Source organism: Hippopotamus amphibius, chromosome 1 (genome assembly GCF_030028045.1).
Source record: "Hippopotamus amphibius kiboko isolate mHipAmp2 chromosome 1, mHipAmp2.hap2, whole genome shotgun sequence".
Lineage (NCBI taxonomy): Eukaryota > Metazoa > Chordata > Mammalia > Artiodactyla > Hippopotamidae > Hippopotamus > Hippopotamus amphibius.
In genome coordinates, this window is record NC_080186.1 from 56018577 (window position 1) to 56037949 (window position 19373).

At 42.4% G+C, this 19373-nt stretch overlaps 1 pseudogene; it reads right to left on the reverse strand.

Annotated features, from left to right (window-relative positions):
* Nucleotides 1-693: 693 nt before the first annotated feature.
* Nucleotides 694-1695, reverse strand: LOC130840647 (40S ribosomal protein SA-like; annotated as a pseudogene).
* Nucleotides 1696-19373: the final 17678 nt, after the last annotated feature.

Below are 19373 nucleotides of genomic sequence, written 5' to 3' on the forward strand. Positions count from 1 at the left end.
CCTTCTGTTCTTTTCTTCAGTACTGACTTCACTTAACCTTGACAGTGACAAAGAAACTAACTCAAGGAAAAATAACTTTGAAAGGGAAAAAACTATTTGAACAATAATTCAATCTTAACCATCCTTTCAAACTGGAAATATGAGCATATATTACTGGTACCAGAAAAATGTGTTAGAGGCTCAACTGGAAAAGAAATGTAACTTTTTCTTAAACTCTTTCAAATGAGAGAAATCATTTGTGGAAATCCAAAAGGGAGCAATCTTGAGGGTGAAACACTACTATTTTACTAGTGGGTCTTTAGAAATACCCTAATTTTCCATCCATCCCTGTTCTAAGAAATCATGTCCTTCCATTGGAAAATTCCAGGCTTAAGCAAAAGAGTCTATTTAACTTGTATCATAATGAAAAAACAGTGTTTGCCAGAGAACTTCCATCACTTATCACACTTATCAGGACAGCTTCTTTTTTTTTTTTAAATGATAATTACCAAATGATTCTAAATTCTCAGATCCATTTGCTCTTCTACCTTCATTCTAGTGTCAGCTTCTAAATGAAATTGCATCAGCACACATACAGATGCTTTAGAAGTAAGAGTCATTCTTGATAATTTTCTCTTTTCCATTTACCAGAAAGAGAAGTTTTTTTGGGGGGGGGGGGGGTTGTTTGTTTTGTTGTTGTTTTGGGATTTGTTTTTTGTTTTTGTTTTTTAGAAACTGTTTATTTTCTGTCAACCTATTTCAATTTTAAGAGTTTGTGGAAGAACAGCTTAAGACCACTCAGTGGTTGTTCCTACCCATTCGGTGGCCTGAGCAGTGGGAGCTGCAGACCAGTCTTCAGTGGCAGGCTGAGCACTCCAGTCTTCAGTGGGGAACTGCTGAATAGGCACAGAGGGCACCTGCACACCTTCAGACCAGTCCGCCACCTCAGGTTGAGTAGCAGTGAACTCAGGGGCTGGAGCAGTCCATTCACCCTGAAATTCCTCCTTGGTCACAGCCTTCTCAGCTGCTGCCTGCTCTTCCTTTTCAATCTCTTCAGGATCTCTGTAAAAGCAGAGATCAGGCATAACTTCCCATGGGTGTTCACGGGAGATGGTGCCACGCATGCGCAGAACTTCCCGGGCAAGCGTCCACCACATCAGACCCACTGAGTGAGCTCCCTTGTTGTTGCACGGGATGGCAATGTCCACATAACGCAGAGGAGAGTCTGTGTTACACAGTGCAATGGTAGGCAGGTTAACATAAGAGGCCTCTGTGAGAGGCTGGTGGTCAGCCCTGGGATCAGTAACCACCAGAAGTCTTGGCTCCCGGAAGGCTGCCTGGATCTGGTTAGTGAAGGTTCCAGGAGTGAAGCGGCCAGCAATGGGAGTGGCTCCAGTGGCAGCAGCAAACTTCAGCACAGCTCTCTGGCCAGTATTCCTGGAGGATATCACAATGACATCAGCTGGGTTTTCAATGGCAACAATGGCACGAGCTGCCAGCAGAAGCTTCTCCCAGGTTCTCTTCAGATTTATGATGTAGATGCCATCACTTTTCCTTTTGTAGATGTACTATTCCATTTGGAAGTCAAGGTTGGTGCCACCTAAGTGGGTTCCTGCTGCAAGGAATTTGAGCACATCCTCCTCCTTCATTTGCAGGACATCAAGGGCTCCGGACATTGTGAAAGTTTCCCTTTAGGTTATGACGGGAATCCAGAACAACGCCGTATGGACCCCTGTCTGGGAAGCGCGGAAAAGCTCTTTTGGGGTTTTTTGTTGTTGTTGTTGGTTTTATATCTCAGGAAATAGTGTCACCTGCTACTTCCTGATCAAAACATAGATCTAGTTGACATCCTTGATTTCTCTTTCCCACATCCACTATATCCAATCCATCCATTTGTCCCGTTGACTCTGCCATTAAATCATAAAGTCTTCTCTTCTCTACCTCCATTGGTCCAAGCCACTGACATCTTGCACAAGGAGTACTACTCTGGTCTCCTAAAACTTCTTCTCCTTCCACTCCTGCTCCCCTAACATTCATTCTTCTCATAGTTGTCAGTTTGATCTTCAAGAGCTTAAATTTGATCAAGTTGCTACTCGTCCCCTCGAAATCTTCTGTCTTCCATCTCACTGAAATAAGTGCCTACATGATGTGACCTGCTTCCTTGCTCTTATTGTGAACCGTCATCCCTCGCTCACTACTCCCAGCCTCTATAAAACGGTGTGTCTAGCCCAAATGTCAAACTCTTTCTCACCTCAGCATGTTTGTAACCTATTTCCCTAGAACTCTCTTCTCTAGACTCTTTCATGTTCCTTTCTATCCAACAAGTGCTCCATGGACAAGCAACGTAAGTATCACTTGAGACCTTATAAGAAATGCAGAATTTCAGGCACAACACGTCACCGACAGAATCATAATCTGTATTTAAATAAGATCCTCAGGTTATTCACATGCACGTCATAGTCTGAGAAGGTCTGACTAAGATCTCAATTCAATTGCCACCTCCTTAGAAAGGCTTAGTTGACCCTCAGTCTAAATTAGCTTCCCAAATCCCTCTCTATTACAGCATGTATTTGATTTTTCTCATGGCAATTAACTTGAGATGAAAATACCTTATTTGTTAACTAATTTCTTTATTGTTTTTCCCACCAGAGTGTAAGCTCTATGAAAGTGGGGAGTGTAACGGAGCAGGCTATCCCAGGACAGACCCCTCCCCCATATCCCCTGCTTTACCTCCTCTCTGGAGTACCTAGATAATAGTATATGATGCACATTTCCTGAGCTGTTTTACAGGTGCTAAAACCCCCACCAAATGGGAGAAATTAACTACTTGATGACCAAGAGCATGTAGCTCCCAGATCTACTGGTGCCTAAGGATAGATAATGTTAACCCCTGTGACACTGCCCTGTTACCGCACCATCAACCAATCAGAGAATTGTGCACAGCTGATCTCACATACCCTGGGATGCCCCTCCCTCACCTTGCCTTTAAAAACACTTTGCTGAAACCCATCAGGGAGTTTGGGTGTTTTGAGCACTAGATGCCCTGTAATCCTTGGTGCCCTGCAATAAATGCTGCACTTTCCTTTACCACAACCTGGTGTCAGTAGATTGGCTTAACTGCACACAGGCAAATGGACCCAAATTTCGTTCCATATCAGGACCATGTTTATATTGTCCTCTTCTGTTTTACCACCTAGCTTATTTCAAATAGGTATTTGATAAATGAATGAATATTAAAATACATATCTAATCTTAGCTCAAAGAGATGGTGGAATAGAACAAGGTTTTGATTTCTGTTTATCTGGCTTTTTCTGACCTAACTATGAGCCGGAAAAATTAGGAGTTAAATCAGCAGTTCTGGCATAAATCCCACATAAAATCAAGTGGGATACCCTACTTGAATTTAAGGAAGGAAGTAAGGATAGAAAGAGAGAAGGCTGGCCTTGAAAGATGACATGGTAATGAATTAAATGGCACTGCAAAGGAACGCCCAGGACAGGCTCTCAGAGGCGAGGGAAAGAAGATCACATCCGGCTCCCCAACATGGTGGAAATTATGCTAGTTTCTCACTTTCTAGAGCTTGTAAAAGCCTGAGGATTAAAGCTCTGTATTTCTTTCTGTTTTTTTTTTTTTAATTTTTAAGAATTTCTTATTTTATATTGGAGTATAGTCGATTTACAATGATGTGTTAGTTTCAGGTGTACAGCAAAGTGACTCAGTTAGCATACATAAGTACCTATTCTTTTTCAAATTCTTTTCCCATTTAGGTTATTACAGAATATTGTGAAGCTCCATATTTGTTATTGTTTTGCCTAGAATACATTACCAGTTAGTAGCGACTAAGAAGGGAAAAGTGTTTTAACAATATCTGTGTAGTGAAAAACCTCAGTCCTGGTTTCTTCTTTACTCCACGCTACTGACATACTCACAACACTCTGATACCAGATGTGCAAGGTTTGTTTGTTGGCTTTTCCCATCCCAAGAATTCTGTAACACCAGCTGGGTATCCTACAATTTAACTCAATTCTGCCACTATCACCTGGAGATAGTATCAGATTCTACAGGTTAAGGGCTCAGTCCCATGAAACCCTACTTCAAATACCAACTGCAAGCTCTAGCTCCCCAGGTTACCCACAATTTCTGTCCAACTTGGCTACTAATTGGAGGTTCCCATGACCTCCTCCCCCTTGGATTCAATTATTTGCTAGAAGAGCTCACAGAACTCAGGGAAATACTTAGTATGTTTACCAGTTTATTAAAAGATATGGTAAAGGATACATATGAAGAGCCAGATGAAGAGATACATAGGGCGCAGCCTGGGAGGGTCCTGAGTACAGGGCGCTTTCGTCCCCATAGAGTTGGGGTGTGTTACCTTCCCTGTAGGTGGATGTGTTAATCAACCTGGAAGCTCCCCAAACACCATGCTTTTGGGAATTTTATGGAGGCTCCCTCAAGTAGACATGATCAATTATTAACTCCATTTCCAACCCCTCTCTCTTCTCTGGGGAATGGGGGGTGGGGCTGAAAATTCCAAGCTTCCAACCATGGCTTGGTCTTTCTGGTGATCAACCCCCATCCAGGAGCCCACCCAGAGTCATTAGATCAAAAGATGCTCCCAGTGGTCTTATTGCTTAAGAATTGACAAGGGGAAAAAAAAATAAAAATAAAAAAAAAAAAATTAAAAAAAAAAAAAAAAAAAAGAATTGACAAGGGATTTAGGAGACCTGTGTCAGGGACCAGAGGCAGAGGCCAATACAGATCTTTCCTATTATCTCACAACATCCAATGAAGAAAAATAACCACATGACAACTTCATGGAATGCATAATGTTTGATTGGATCCTGGGTCAAAAAAATAAAGAACACTTTGGGTACATTTGGGAAAAGTTTGAATACAAATTGTGTATTAATTATTGTTGTGTAACAAATCATTCCAAAACATGGTGACTTAAAAGAACAGTAATCATTTAGTTTCTCACAATTTCTTTGCTTAGGAATTTGGGAATGGTTAGGTTGGGCAGATCTGGCTCAGGGTCTATCACGAGGTTGTACTGAGAGGTTGGCTGGGGCTGCAGCCATCTGAAGGTTTAACTTGGGCTGCAGGATTCACTTCCAAGGTGATTCACTCAAATGGCTGTTAAGTTAGTGCTGGCAAATTGGCTCTTCTTCATGTGGTCACATGGGTATCCTCACTACATGGTAGCTGGCTTCCCCCAGAGTGAGCAATCCAAGACACCAAGGTGGAGATTGTAATGCCCCTAGCCTTAGAAATCAAACCATCACCTCCATCCTGCTGTACTCTATTTGTTGCAAGAACCAGCCCTGATTTGCAGTGGGAGGGAACTGCATAAAGGTGTGAATACCATGAGGTGAAGACTGGGTGCCATCCTGGAGGCTGGCTGATACAGATTTTATATTAGATGATTCATTATATTAACTTAAATTCCTGAATGTGATCACTGTAATGTCCTTGTTCTTAAGAGAAAGGTGCTAAGGTATTTAGGGTGAAATGTCAAAGTGTGAGCAATTCACTCTCAGATGGTTGAGCAAAAAATAACCATAAACAAAAACAACTTACAATACCATATATATTTTATATCAACATGCATATATTATTATTATTATATATGTTATTAAACTGTTGGTAGCTTGAAATCAGCCATGGTGGGAGCATTTATACATCACAGAAGACAGCAAACACTATAAACTAGGAATCCTCCTCCCCACCTTGCCCAAGAGCCAGTTGTTAAACTTTTATCAGCACATTACTGTGTGTATGTATATATATACACACACATACACACATATATAGACATATATTTAGGCATATATATATATATATATAGAGAGAGAGAGAGAGAGGAGGAGGAAGCAAATGAGGCAGACGTTAAAAACTGGGCAAACTAGGTGAAGAATACATGGGTATTCTCATACTATTCTTGCAACTTTTCTATAGAAATGAAATTTCTCCAAATAAAAAGTTGGGGAAAAATTAAAAATATAATCAGAGATATGTAGAGGTGTATCATAGATGAAAAAACATTGGTCATTAGTTGATTTAGTTAAGTTGGATGAAGCACTTTTAGGGCTTATTTTTCTTTCTACTTTGGTATATTCTTAAAATTTTTCATAAAAAGTTAACAAACAAGCACCCACAAAACAAATTAATATACAAAGGCAGTTAACTAGAAAGAAACATATTGCTGACATATGACAAATGTTAAAGACAAAAATGTTCATTGAAATTTATTAATTATGCTCAGGTCAAGTGCTACCTGGCATACCTTAGATACAGGACTTATTCAAAGGACAAATATTTGCAAGAAAATCTGAACTTTCAATAACCGTACTAAGAATAGGTTGCCTCTGCTTTTATAAGGCCTGAACCTTAACACTTAATTCTATTTGACTTCTACTGAGAGTCAAATGGAACAAATAAACATCAGGAAATTGTATGCTGTACACAGGCAATCGATACCTATGCATTGAATGAATTAAGAGAAGAATGGGTCCCTGTCCGGCTCTCTTTCCAGGTAGGTAACTCTATAAACACTCTCCTGGCCTAAGACAGAACAATGGAGAGCCCAGTTGGAAGGATGTGTATTACAGCTCCTGAAGCAAACTCTCCTTCCCCCTGGGGTATGCAGCAAGGATCAAGGCCTGCTTTAAGATCAGGAGAGCAATAGTCACACCATACTTGATTTAATGCTTTGCTGTTGCCATTCTGAAATTTTTAATCATTTTCTCTTTGAACTTGGATTTTACAAGTTACACTGATGGGACAAGGAAACGTGTGTGAGCAGAGTAGATAGGTATAATATGAGTGTCTACTCTCTCTTGCTGTCCTATTTGCATATAACATTCTGGATGTCCTATGAGCAGAGAACTCCCACAGATTCCATGATGCCTGGGAGCTCAGTAAATCTCAAGGCAAGCAACATGTACCATAATGTTCATTGCAGCACTATTTACAATAGCCAGGACATGGAAGCAACCTAAATGCCCATCAACAGATGAATGGATAAAGAAGATGTGGCTCATATATACAATGGAATACTACTCAGCCATAAAAAGGAATGAAATGGAGCTATACGTAATGAGGTGGATAGACCTAGAGTCTGTCATACCGAGTGAAGTAAGCCAGAAAGAGAAAAACAAATACTGTATGCTAATTCATACATACAGAATCGAAAAAAAAAAAAATGGTACTGATGAACCCAGTGACAGGGCAAGAATAAGGATGCAGATGCAGAGAATGGACTGGAGGATATGGGGTTGGGGGGGCGAGGGGCGAAGGGGAAGCTGGGACGAAGTGAGAGAGTAGCATAGACATACATACACTACCAACTGTAAAATAGCTAGCTAGTGGGAAGTTGCTGTATAAGAAAGGGAGATCAACTCGATGATGGGTGATGCCTTAGAGGGCCAGGACAGGGAGAGTGGGAGGGAGTCGCGGGAAGGAGGGGATATGGGGATATATGTATAAATACAGCTGATTCACTTTGGTGTACCTCAAAAGCTGGTACAAAAGTGTAAAGCAATAATATTCCAATAAAGAGCTTAAAAAAAGAAAAGACTCAAGGCAAGGACAAGTTAAGTTGCATCTATGGGGTGGGGGGGGTGGTAGGGGTTAGGTCAGGTGAGGGCAGGACGAGGCAGGGCACCCACAGCCTTGAGAGGCCCTGCTTTGTGAGCCAGAACTTGATTTAAATGCAGGAAGAAAGTAAAGGTGCTCTAAATGTAAATGTTATTTAAACGTTGACTAAAGAATCCTATTAGATCCTCTCTTATTCACATTACTTGCCTAAATTAGCCAACCACTAATGTCGAAAATAATGACATAGAAGGAAAAGGCAAGATGGCAACCCACAGTTTCTTTTCCTTTCAAGGGCTTGCTTACTCACCAGTAAACCAAAGGCAGAGTGTTGGGAGAATGTGTGTGTAGCAATACGTGAAATAAAGACAGTTGAGTTAGTTTGTCCAGCATTCCCACTGTTTTAGTCAGAACAAAATCTGTATGCATGTTTGAGCTACGAGATACAAATTGTATAATTTCACTCTTCTACATACACATTTAATGCTCTTATATTTGCATTTAAAATGGACATTGCATAATATAAAGATGAATGGTAAAATTTATGCTAATAATCTAAAACTTTCATTTTTCTTTACTTAGAATGATATTACATAGCAAATTTAAAACACCATGACAAGTCAAAAGAAAGAATGAGGCAGAGAGCATACAACTTCCTATTTTAAAAATGACTTCTTTCACCTCTAACTTGCTTCCAGCTCCACTCAGCAAACAGTCTCTCAAGGGGCTTTTCTGAAAGCGGACAAGGCTTCCTTGCCACCCCCTAGAAGCATCACAGCACATTTTGAAGGTACAGAGTTGTGTACTTGCTCCATATGGTACCATTTCCCTGTGATATTAAAAGATATGCTTATTAACCAAGCCTTTCCTGAGTGGAATAGCTGCTCAGTGCTTGAGAGATTGTTTTCTTCTCCCTACAGGCTCAAACCAAGGCTTATCCAGATCAGAACTGCCTGGCAACCATGGGTTGGACACGTGGCTTTAAAGTTTAACTTTACACAAACAGTTCATGCAGTCCAGGGCAAGGTCCGTAAAGATAGACCCCGATACCCTTCCCTTTTAGTGTCTTCATGGCTCTGGATCATCAAGACCTTTAAGCTTTGATTTCTGTAGGAGAGATTTCAGAGAGGTAGTGCTGCTCCTCTTGGCCCCATGGCTGGTAGCCAGCTGGGTAACAAAATTACTTACTCTACAGAGCTCTCCAAGCACGAAGGGGAGGGTACTAGGCAGAAGGTACATTTCACCTGGAAGGTTGCGTGATGGCTGGTGGAGAGCCTGGGACATGACATCAGAAGCTCTCTTCAACTCTGTGAACTTGGGCGAGGCTCTCTTCCTGTTTAGGCCTCAGTTTCCTCATCTTTAAAGTGGGAGCAATGATACTTGTCCTGCCTGCTTCATGAGGTCGCTGTGAAAAGTAGAATGGGATGATTTTATGGGAAAGTGCTTTTTAACAGTAAAAGCATGACCAAAGTTATAAAAGGATGAAAGGTGAAGGGTTCTAGTTACTTAACAAGTATTTATTAAGCACCCACCATTCTAGGTTCTATTTGAGGTGATGGAGATACATCAGCGAACACTTTTTGTGTAGAATTTGTAGCTTGTTATCCAAGGATAATAACTATCCCCAAAAGTAAAAGTGGAGTTGCGATTATAAATAGGGTCACGTAGCAGACTGTTACAATTATGCCCCCTGACAAATCATGCGTGCTGGGTCCACATCCCCCTGCAATGCACCCTGCTGCTCCTGACTTGCTCATCAGGGTCCCAGCCCCTGGGGAGTCTTGAAACTTCCACTCTTGCCTTTTTGAAAAACTCATGCTGTTGTGTGAGGAAGCCTGGACTAGAGTGTAAAAGAATAAGACACCCCATGAAGAGAGAGACCTTGCCTTCAGCAGCACCAAGGCTGTGTGGGTGAGGCAATTTACATGCTTTGGCCCCAGCTGAGCTGCCAGATGATTGCAGCTCTGGGTGACACTAGTGAGCCCAGCTGGCCTGCAGAACTGAGAGAAATAATAAATCAGTGTTTTTAAGAGGAGGCCAGAGAAAGCCTCTCTGAGAAGGTGATATGTAAATAAGAAAAGAAGGAAGAAGCTGTTATGGCCTGAATGTTTGTATCCTCCCAAAATTTATATGTTGAAGCCCTAACCCCCATGCGGCTGTATTTGAAGATGGGGCCTCTAAGGAAGTAACTGAGGTTAAATGAGGTCATGAGGTTGTACTGAGGAAAGGCCATGTGAGGACATAGCAAGAAGGCGGTTGTCTGCAAGCCAAGAAGAGAGTTCTCACCAGAAGCCAAATTGGTTAGAACCTTGATGTGCACTTCTATCCTCCAGAACCGTGAGAAAATAAATGTCTGTTGTTGAAGCCACCCCGTCTGTGGTATTTTGTTATGGCAGTCTGAGCTGACTAAGACAGAAGCCATGTGGATATCTGCGGGAGAGCACGGCCGCAGAAGGAACAGCTGGTGCAAAGGCCCTGAAGCGCAGGCCGGCTGGAGTATTGATGCTGAGCACAGGATATGGGGGCAAAACTGGAGGACGTGTGATCCGAGAGGTAAGGCGTGCAAATCAGCAGACCGTTTAAAGCTCTGCCTTTTACTCTCGGTTAAAAGGAAAGTCCGTGCAGTTTTGAAGGGTGGAGTGATATGTTTTTAAAGGACACTCATGTCTGTAATATTTGACTTTTATGTAATGATGAACATGTGTTACTTTTGTAATCAGAAAAAAAGACATCAGAACACTTTCAAAGACTACATAAGAATAAGCTGTGTCCTTCAATGCCAACACACGGGTACAGAGCAAAGAAGGGAGGGGGAGAGAGGAATAAAAGGGTAGGGGGCAGAGACTGCAGCTCATTAGAAGCTCACCTCTTGCTCCGCCACGGCCCCTGGGATTCTCTGAAGACCTGTCATGGTCTCCGACTGTCCTCTCACCGGTCATTGCGCCCCTGTGGAACAGTGCTTGGCAAGATATCGGGGCCAAGAGCAGAGGATGGGGCAATAAGAGAAAACAAAGCCTGGGTTGAATTTTTCTTGAGGGGAATCAAGGACATCTGCCTACCCCAGACCGTGGCATGTTGACCAGCGTATACGGGGTAGGAGCTAGGTCATTTCTTGAAGCAATGAACAGGCCCGAGCAGCCACCCTAAATTATCCGGCACCCCACTCTTCCCCCACGCTTCGTTGGCACAACTGAATCCTAAGGGGGATCTTTAAAACAAAGAGTGGGTGCTGTGGAGGGTTGATCTTTGACATAATAACATAGTATTTAAGTCCTATATCCCACATGACCGTTTCCAGGTTTTAAAATGTAATAAATTGAGCTGAACCTTCAAGTGAGGTTGAGATGTCACAGAGTCTCAGATAACCCTTTATATCAAATCCTTTATATCGGAGTGTGGATTGGGACTGGCAGCATTACACACGTGCGGAGGAAACATTGTATGAGTTCTCTTATCTTGCAAAAGCTCTGTTAACTTTTTCTCTTCTTTGGTCAGCAAAGGAATGGATGGATAACTGAAGATGTTCAGTGTAAGTCTGGATGGCAAGTCCTTTTTAAATGAGTGTTCTGATTAAAGTGTACGTGTGCTTTGCTATAACTAATGCATTTCCTAAACATTGTGTATAACCCTCTTTTTTTCTGAGAGGAGCAAACCCTGATGAACAGAAGGATTCTTTGTGTTTTTCTAGTGATCACCCCCTTCGTCATCAGGCATTAAAAACCAGGTACACACATAGATATTGAAATGAATTCTTTAAAGGAAGCAATGACCGGCTATTTGTGATCACAGAGATGACTTTTCACTCCCTTGAATAGATGAGAAAAGGCTGAATACTTTCAGCCTCAGTGACCCGTCTTAGGTACAGGTTTTAAGTTAACCAAAAAGAAATACAATATACTGGTCAGCTCAGTGAAGGGTAACAGGATATGCCATCCCCAAATATGCCACTCTGGCCTAAGGATTATTTTGAGCTAAGGGAAATTGAGAAGAAGCACAAGAAAAGCTCTCTACCCATCCCTATTTGCCTAAAAGCAAGACACACACCTGCAAAGATTTCCTGTCTCTCCTCTCTACTAGCAAAGACAGAAGTTAATCACTGGAGACAACTCTAGTCCCTTACCAGCTCAGAGGCTGCACCAGAAGATCTTGGCTGAACACTAGCCCTTGGCTAAACACAACAAACTTGGCTAAAACTAGCCCTTGTTTACCATTAGTTTCCCCATATATTTGCCTTCCCACAGTTTGCCACCCTTAGAAGCTCAAAGTCTTTTTCCTTTGTCTTGTCACCGTTCTAAAAATTTACTGTTCTTTTGTTAAAATGCTATACAAGCCCAAGTTCTAACCACTGCTTTGAGTTACTCATCTCTGGGTGTATGCGTGATGAACTTATTAATAAACTTCTGCTTGATTTTCTCCTGTTAATATCTTTTCTCAGTCTAATTTACAGGGCCCTGCCAATGAACCTCAGATAGGTAGAGGGAAAATAAATTGTTTTTCCTCCCCTCTACCAGCAACCAATTCCATAACCCCTGTACAACTACAATAGTCAACATGCCTTGTGAGGACCCAATAAATGAGCCCAAGACAGAGTTCCCTGCAGCTGTTCTTTGGACATGTGTCTTCAGGCCTTTGGCCAGATGGGTCATTGGGTCTGACCCAAGTTTAGAGAACTACTTAGAAACATTCATAACCAACCAAAGAGGATTCTTAATAATACAAAGTCTGGATCCTCTGATTTGCTAAGCAAAATAAACAGATTAATAAATGTATGAAAAGCTGCTTGTGAGACATTAAGTCCCCAGTGACTTGTCTTTGTTGGCTTTTGAAAGGAGAGAAAGGCACGATTAGTTCCTACTTGGGCAGTATCCACTTCCTGAACTCTACCATAATATTACATTCAAATAGCTTTATTTTCCAGATTTTTTTTTCTTATGAACAGATATTCCAAATATTTTAGGGACATTATTAAAGAAAACCACTAAACTATATTAAGTACTCAACATGCTAGGTGTTGTCCTAAGTGTTTCATGTGTGTTAACACATTGATTCCACACAACTATGCTATGAGGTAAATACTATCATTAACCCCATCTCACAGATGAGGAAGCAAAAGCACACCCATGTCAACTAACTTGCCTGTCAGACAGTTCCAGCAGCTTGAACCCTGGCCACCAGACTGCAGCGTCTCTGTTCCAATGACAAGGAGTAGGTAATTGAACGGTTGGCACGAGGCTCTGTTCATACACAGGAAATTAAGTCTGAGGCCACGAAAATTAACTTCATACAATTAGGAGATTTTAGCAACTAAGAACTCAGTATGAATAGGGTTAACTTACTCTGTAAGCTTCCCCAAACAACTGCAACAGGTCTGATTCACTGCAACTGAGCACACATGTTATTTACTATATCTTTAGCTCTGGCTGGTGGAAGAACGGAGGCCATACTTAGAATGTGTCATTGGGCTAATTTTATTCTGTAAATAATAGAATAACTGTTTACAATATTTTAAAACATCTCCACCTTTTCCCAGGCCCACAGACTTATTGCTCCAGCCACAGACTTCCTTGGTTACTACTGACTTGAAATTTGAATAAGATTCTTCTGCTTATATTCGTTGCCTATGAGTTGCATTAGCTCGTAAAAGCTCTACTCACTTTTTACAAGGGATCAAAGATATAAAACACACATAAATGTTTTTCAAGTGGCAGTTGATGTTTTGGTGAAAATTTCCTCCACCAAACTGAGCTCACTTCAGGTAAGCTATCAGAACAAATTGAAATGAATAAGGAAGGAGGGTAAAAAAAAGATCAAAATACAAATCTGGAGGTGGGGGGGGTATGGATACAGAGAAATCAGCGGGGGTGGGGGGGTAGATGTTAGTTTCCTCAACTTTCATTTTTTCTTTCTTCTAATCAGTTTCTTCCATGTAAAACCGGGTTCTTTCTCTCCATGGACCACAAATATCTGATTCTTGTCCTAGTCCAGATGCTGGAGGACAGTGACCGTCAACAGGAGAAGAGATCCAGTGAAAATAAAGGTCAGGATGATGCAGGCACCAGGTGCCGCTTGGGTTGGTAACAGCTTGAGAATCTGTGTCTGAAATGCCAGGCTGGAGGGCCCGACAAATGTTACCGTGTTTTTGTGCACCCATCTTTCTGGACCTGTTGAATGTCTCTCTCTACCACATTTGCTCTGCATCACATAGCCAAGACAGAGCTTTCTCATTTCTGAGTAAATGACCATGAGTAAAGACGGTCATGCTTTGAACATTTAGTAAAGGAAAATAACTCCATTACCTTGGGTGGATTGCCCTTTCACGACTGTCAGGCAGCCTAACAGAGGAAACAAGTTGTAACGCTAAGGGCAGATGCTGAGACACATCAAAAACTTTTCTCTAATATGAAAGAATGAAGGAAAATCCTAGCTTGGGGCAGGTTTATGTAACCGGACGTCAACACAGATTTCAAAACCTCTTCTGGAATTGCTGGCAGAGGCCCAGACATCTGCCGTGTAGTTTGGTGGAAGAGAAGAGCTCTGGTTTTAGGCCCATCTGAGTTTGTGAGTAGTTTCTGCTATTTATGAGGTGGGACCAGAGACAAGTTAGCCTCTCTGACTCACAGTTTCTTCATCTCTTAAATGGGGATAATTCCTTTCTCTTGGTGGTCTTGTGAGAAGTAAATGAGATCAGACATGAACACTGTCTGACCTAGCAATGTTCCTGCCACCTGCTAGCTCGGTTACCACGGGCAGATTGCCTAACTTCACAGCTTCTTCATCTCTAAAATGGGAACAATTCACACCTCCCAGGTCTGCTGTGACAAGTAAGAGTAAGTCATGTTCATCTAGCACAGAATCTGAGCTATTATTATTGCTACTTATATCGTCCAATCCACTTCCTAATGTCTTCTTCCACCTTCAGAAATGGAAACTTGAAACACATAATCCCCTGAAGAATAGCAGTTACTTAGAATTGATAAGAGGAAGGTGTAGACCTGATTATGCCTCAGCTACTTCTTAGGCAGAGATGAAAATGCTGTCTTCAACTGCATTTCCTGCCTACTGTGATGATAAATTAACAGCAAACTGCATTTAGGCACCGTTTATCTCTAGGGAGCTCTAGGCACAGTGCTGACATAATCTTCAAAACATCCTGGGGAAGAGGAGATGAGTGATTCAATCACCGTCTTCAAGAAGATGGAGGGTTATCATCTGGCTGGTAACCAGCTGTTTCCACCACAACCAAAGCCAGATAAAAGAGCCAGCAGGCGTAAGTTGCAGGAAAGATTTGAGTTAAACCCTTCGAGATACGATTTCCATTCAGGCAGTATTTCATTTCAAAGTACTGAATTATGTGGCTACTATTTACAGTTTTCCAGTGCCAAAGTGAAAAATATATTTCTTTACAGTATCTACACAGTTTGGCTTAACACCTGGGTGATTCCTTTGGGCAGGTCTTCCCCTGAAACTATTCCAGCCAATTTTCATGGCAGGCTATTTGGCAGTTTCCCAGGGACATTCGGAAAAGGCTCTGAGCAGGTTATCCCATGGTTGAGTGAGTTTCAAGCAGCTAACCCAGACCCAGTGTGAAGGTTAAACAATGGAATGGGTTTGTTTAGCTACCTGAGCTTGTGAAGGGTGTCCATGGGCTGAGCATGAGTGCGTGTGTCATTAGAACAGTTGTAGGTCCTTCCAAACCTCAGACTCCTGGGAGGATGATATATAATTATTTACAATCATAAGCAGTTGGCTATCACCCTTGCTTCCTGTGGGTGCTATGGTGAACAAATGGTAAAGTTGCCAGCAGGAGCAAATGGGGGGCATGGAAGTTGGTATAAACCAGAAGTGCCAGCAAAACCCCAACTAGAGCTCCTCCCAACTAGAGCTCCTCCCAACTAGAGCTCAGCAAGAGGCTGATGGGAGATGCAGGTCACCAGCACTATCCTCTCCCCAGCTCCTGATGAGGACCAGTTGACTTGTTCTTGATAGGTGTGTTATTTCGGATAATGCTACTCCAATTTTTATATGCCTATTAAGTCACCTGGATATTATTTTGTTAAAATACAGATTTTGATTCAATAGGTCCTTAGGTCTTGCTGCATGTATCAGAGCCCTTTATCCATAGAGGCTTAGACGAGACAGAGTTTTTTTCCTTCCTTATGTACCCCTGCTCCTTGAAGTTGCAGGGCCCAGGCTTCTTCTGCCCTGTTGCTAGGCCACGCTGGGTTTGTTGTGCTGGTCTGCACAGTCTTCATTTCTGTATCTCGTTTTAACCAGCAGGCCTGGGGAAGGGAAGGGCATGTCCATCTCCTTAAGGGCCCAACCCAGAAATTGCATGTTCCACGTTCCACCTTTTCAGCTAGAATTTAGTCACTTGGCCACACCTAGCCCCAAATAAGGTTGGGAAATATTTTATTTTATACATATTTTATTTTATGTTCCCAGGTATCCACTAAAAACTCCATGACCAAGGAAGGAGAGAATGAGTATTAGGGAAGGCTAACAGTCTCCATCACAGCTAGGGATAAAAATAATGATAGCTGAATGTTATCGCGTATTGACTCTCTGCCAGGCACAGTCCCTTAGATCATTCAATCTTCACAAAAAATGCTATTGGTGGGCATTATTCTTCTTCTCATTTACAGATAAAGAAACTGAGGCTTAGAGGGGTTAAGTCTCTTACTATGGTCATACAGCTGAGGCCGAGGCACGATTCAAATCCAGACACTCTCACTCCAGAGCCTGAGATCTTGGGAGTAAAGAAAGAGCTGATCATAGAGACAGCAGGCAGTTCAGGGTCAGTTTCTAGCAGAGGTCCTGCCGCAGTGGGAGGGTGGCGGGTCACGAGTCAGAGATGAAACCCTGCAGGACGGACCGAGAAAAAACATCTTGCTCATTTCCATCAGCAAGTTGTGGCTTACTTGGGGCAATTTATACATCGCATTTCCAGAGGCAGAAGGATAAAGACAGCACAGCTATTCTTAGGAGTTGTAAGACTGGTGAGTTAAGGGGCTCATTCCCCCGATGTTAGCAGCATGGCCCGGACTGTCCCCCCAGGCTGGGACAGACTTGAGGGGTGAGGGCTTGTGGCCTGCTGGTTTTCTGCCCCCTTCCTCACAGCAGACACCACTCTGAAACACCTGGTGCACTTGTCCCAGAAGAGCCACAGCTGGCCAGGGCCAGACAGAGCCACTTCTTTGTGTTGCAGTCACAAGTTAGAGGACATTTGAAAACTGTTTTCTGGGTTTTTTTTTTTCCCTTCTTTTCATGAAAGGCGTTTTTTGTTAGTACTGCCTTTGTTTAGGGATGATAAAGGGACCATTTTATTGGAATGAATTACTGACGCAAGTGCTGCCAGAGGTCTTAGCGAGAGGACAGCCCTCAGGCTTCACTTCAGCAGGTGAATGGAAACAAGCAGTGGGCGTTGGTCTCAAGGGCACTCTGGAGTTTGCTCCATCAGCAATTCTGAATTTAGTTGCTGGCTGAAGTCGAGTCCAGGGCAGGCAGTGAGAGAAAGTACTAGCAATAATATTGATAAAATACAAGACCTTTTCCTTTGCATATAAAAAATGTCAGACAATCAGGACTGTTGTCCAGGACTTATAGAGAATGAACTCTTTCTACCTACTATTATATTGCTAAGTCTCCACTAGGAATGTGGTCCCAGTAACAATCTCAGCTCATCTTTCTGAACCCCTGAAAGAGCCAATCCTCTCTGCTGCGCCAACTGAATGTTGGTGGGGAAAAAAAAAAAAAAGTCAAACAGCCAAAAATAAACCAGATTCTCTCAGACTCTGTGGGACTCACATAGACATGAAACATTTAAAGATACTTTAAAATAATTTTCTTCAAATGGTGCTCAAGGGACTTTAGAAAAAGATATGAAAATACTAGTAAGCCAAACTTGTACATTTTAACTTGTGTTTCCCCCATGTCTAAAGCATGTGGTGCCAACACAAATTTGTGAAGACATATGGGCTGACAGTATATTTGGGCCCATAATCTCATCTGTTGTTAGTTACTGAGACTCCAAGACCCATTTAAAGTCTGTTAGATGTATTTAAAGTCTGTTAGGTGAATCAGCATTTCTTAGGAAGCCTCTTTTAAAAGATGGCTATTTGCAAACAGTGGCAAGGAATGTGGCGTTTAAATCAATTGACCGTGAACTCTTCAGAGTTCAAGGAAATTATTAAGGGCTGATAAAGTCAATAGAAGTTTGGGTAAAAGCAAAGATACCCCTTGATATTGTTTGAAGGCATGTAATATCAATCAGTTCTAAGTGACTGAATCCCAAGTATTGATAAGGAAACAGGTGCCCAAGGGCAGCTGCCAGTGGTCAAGCTGTGGGAGGGTCAGACTGGCTCCTACAGCCCTCTCCTGTGACAAGCAAGGTGAGTTGTGGGTAGGCTGCCACTTGTGCCCCTCAAAAACAACAGGCACTTGTTTTAAGAAAGGAAGACAAGCGTCTTAGTCCATAAAGCAAGGATCGTAAGATCTGGCCTGTTTATCTCACAAGCAAGAGAGTGCGGCATCCTTCTAAAGATGCTGGTATCAGGACTTCCCTGGTGGTCCAGTGGTTAAAAATCTGCCTTCCAATGCAGGGGACACAGTTCGATTCCTGGTCAGGGAACTAAGGTCCCACATGCCGCAGGGTAACTAAGCCCGTGTGCTCTAGAGCCTGTGCTCCACAGCTAGAGAGAAGCCTGCACACCTTGATGAAGATCCCACGTGCCACAACTAAGACCCGATGCAGTCAAATAAATAAACACATAAATATTAAAAATAAATAAATAAAGATGCTGGTACCAATTTCTGGTGGTGGTGTTACTATTCAGGGAGAACAGTGCCCTACGTGGCTGGTGGGAAGGAAATGTCCAGGAGCATTTACAGGGAGAGTTTCTAAGTGCAAAGCTTCCCCAAAGCGCCTCTTTAACCAAATGTGCCCCCTCCCAGCCGTTATTCATGCACAGATTTTGCACACCTTCTGTATTACAACCCTAATCAATCATTTGTATTATTTGCCTAATCGATATGATCTCCCAGACTTTGTTTTAAACATCCACGTAGCCAGGGGCTGTGACTTATCCCAACAGTGAAGTCCCAGTTCCTTGCGAGGCACAAAGTAGGTACATAATCAATACCAGTGAGTATATCAGTGAATGCTGAGAGATATGGAAGATGCGTACCTGGGAGAGAACTTGCTTACTCCAAACATCTGCCACTGTCCTCCGATTTTCTAAACTTGGGCTTTTATAAGCTAATCTTTTATCTCAAGTCTTCTAGGAGGAGAGGAGTGGCCAGGATGCTGGAGCTGGGGTCAGTTGCTAATTCAGCCACAGGGGCTGCAGCCTTTCCTATTAGCGATAATAACTCTCACGGTACTTAGAAGCCCTACGGCAGGCAAAGATCACCACCACCTACAACAGGCCAGTAGCCCCAGAGATCAATTTTGGGGAGGAAAAGCAAGAATGTGAGTCTATCTTTTCACATTCTCTGCAAAATCCTTCAAGCCACGCTAAGGTGTGGTGAAAGACTATCCAGTATTTCATTAAGTGGGCCCAGTCTCATATGGGGAGGATACTACTTTGTCATCCAGAGTGCCAGACGGTTCTCTTCTCTTGAAAAAACACTCCTACAGAAAGGCCTATGAAATAGCTGTCAACCAATACCCAAATGGATGACAGGGAATTTTTTGATTTTCTGAGATGGATTTAGCCACTTTGTAAGTTAGATAAAGAAGGAAAAATCATCATCCAAGAAGTACATTCTGCCAGCATTTCCCTGGACATGACCCCTGCTAGCTG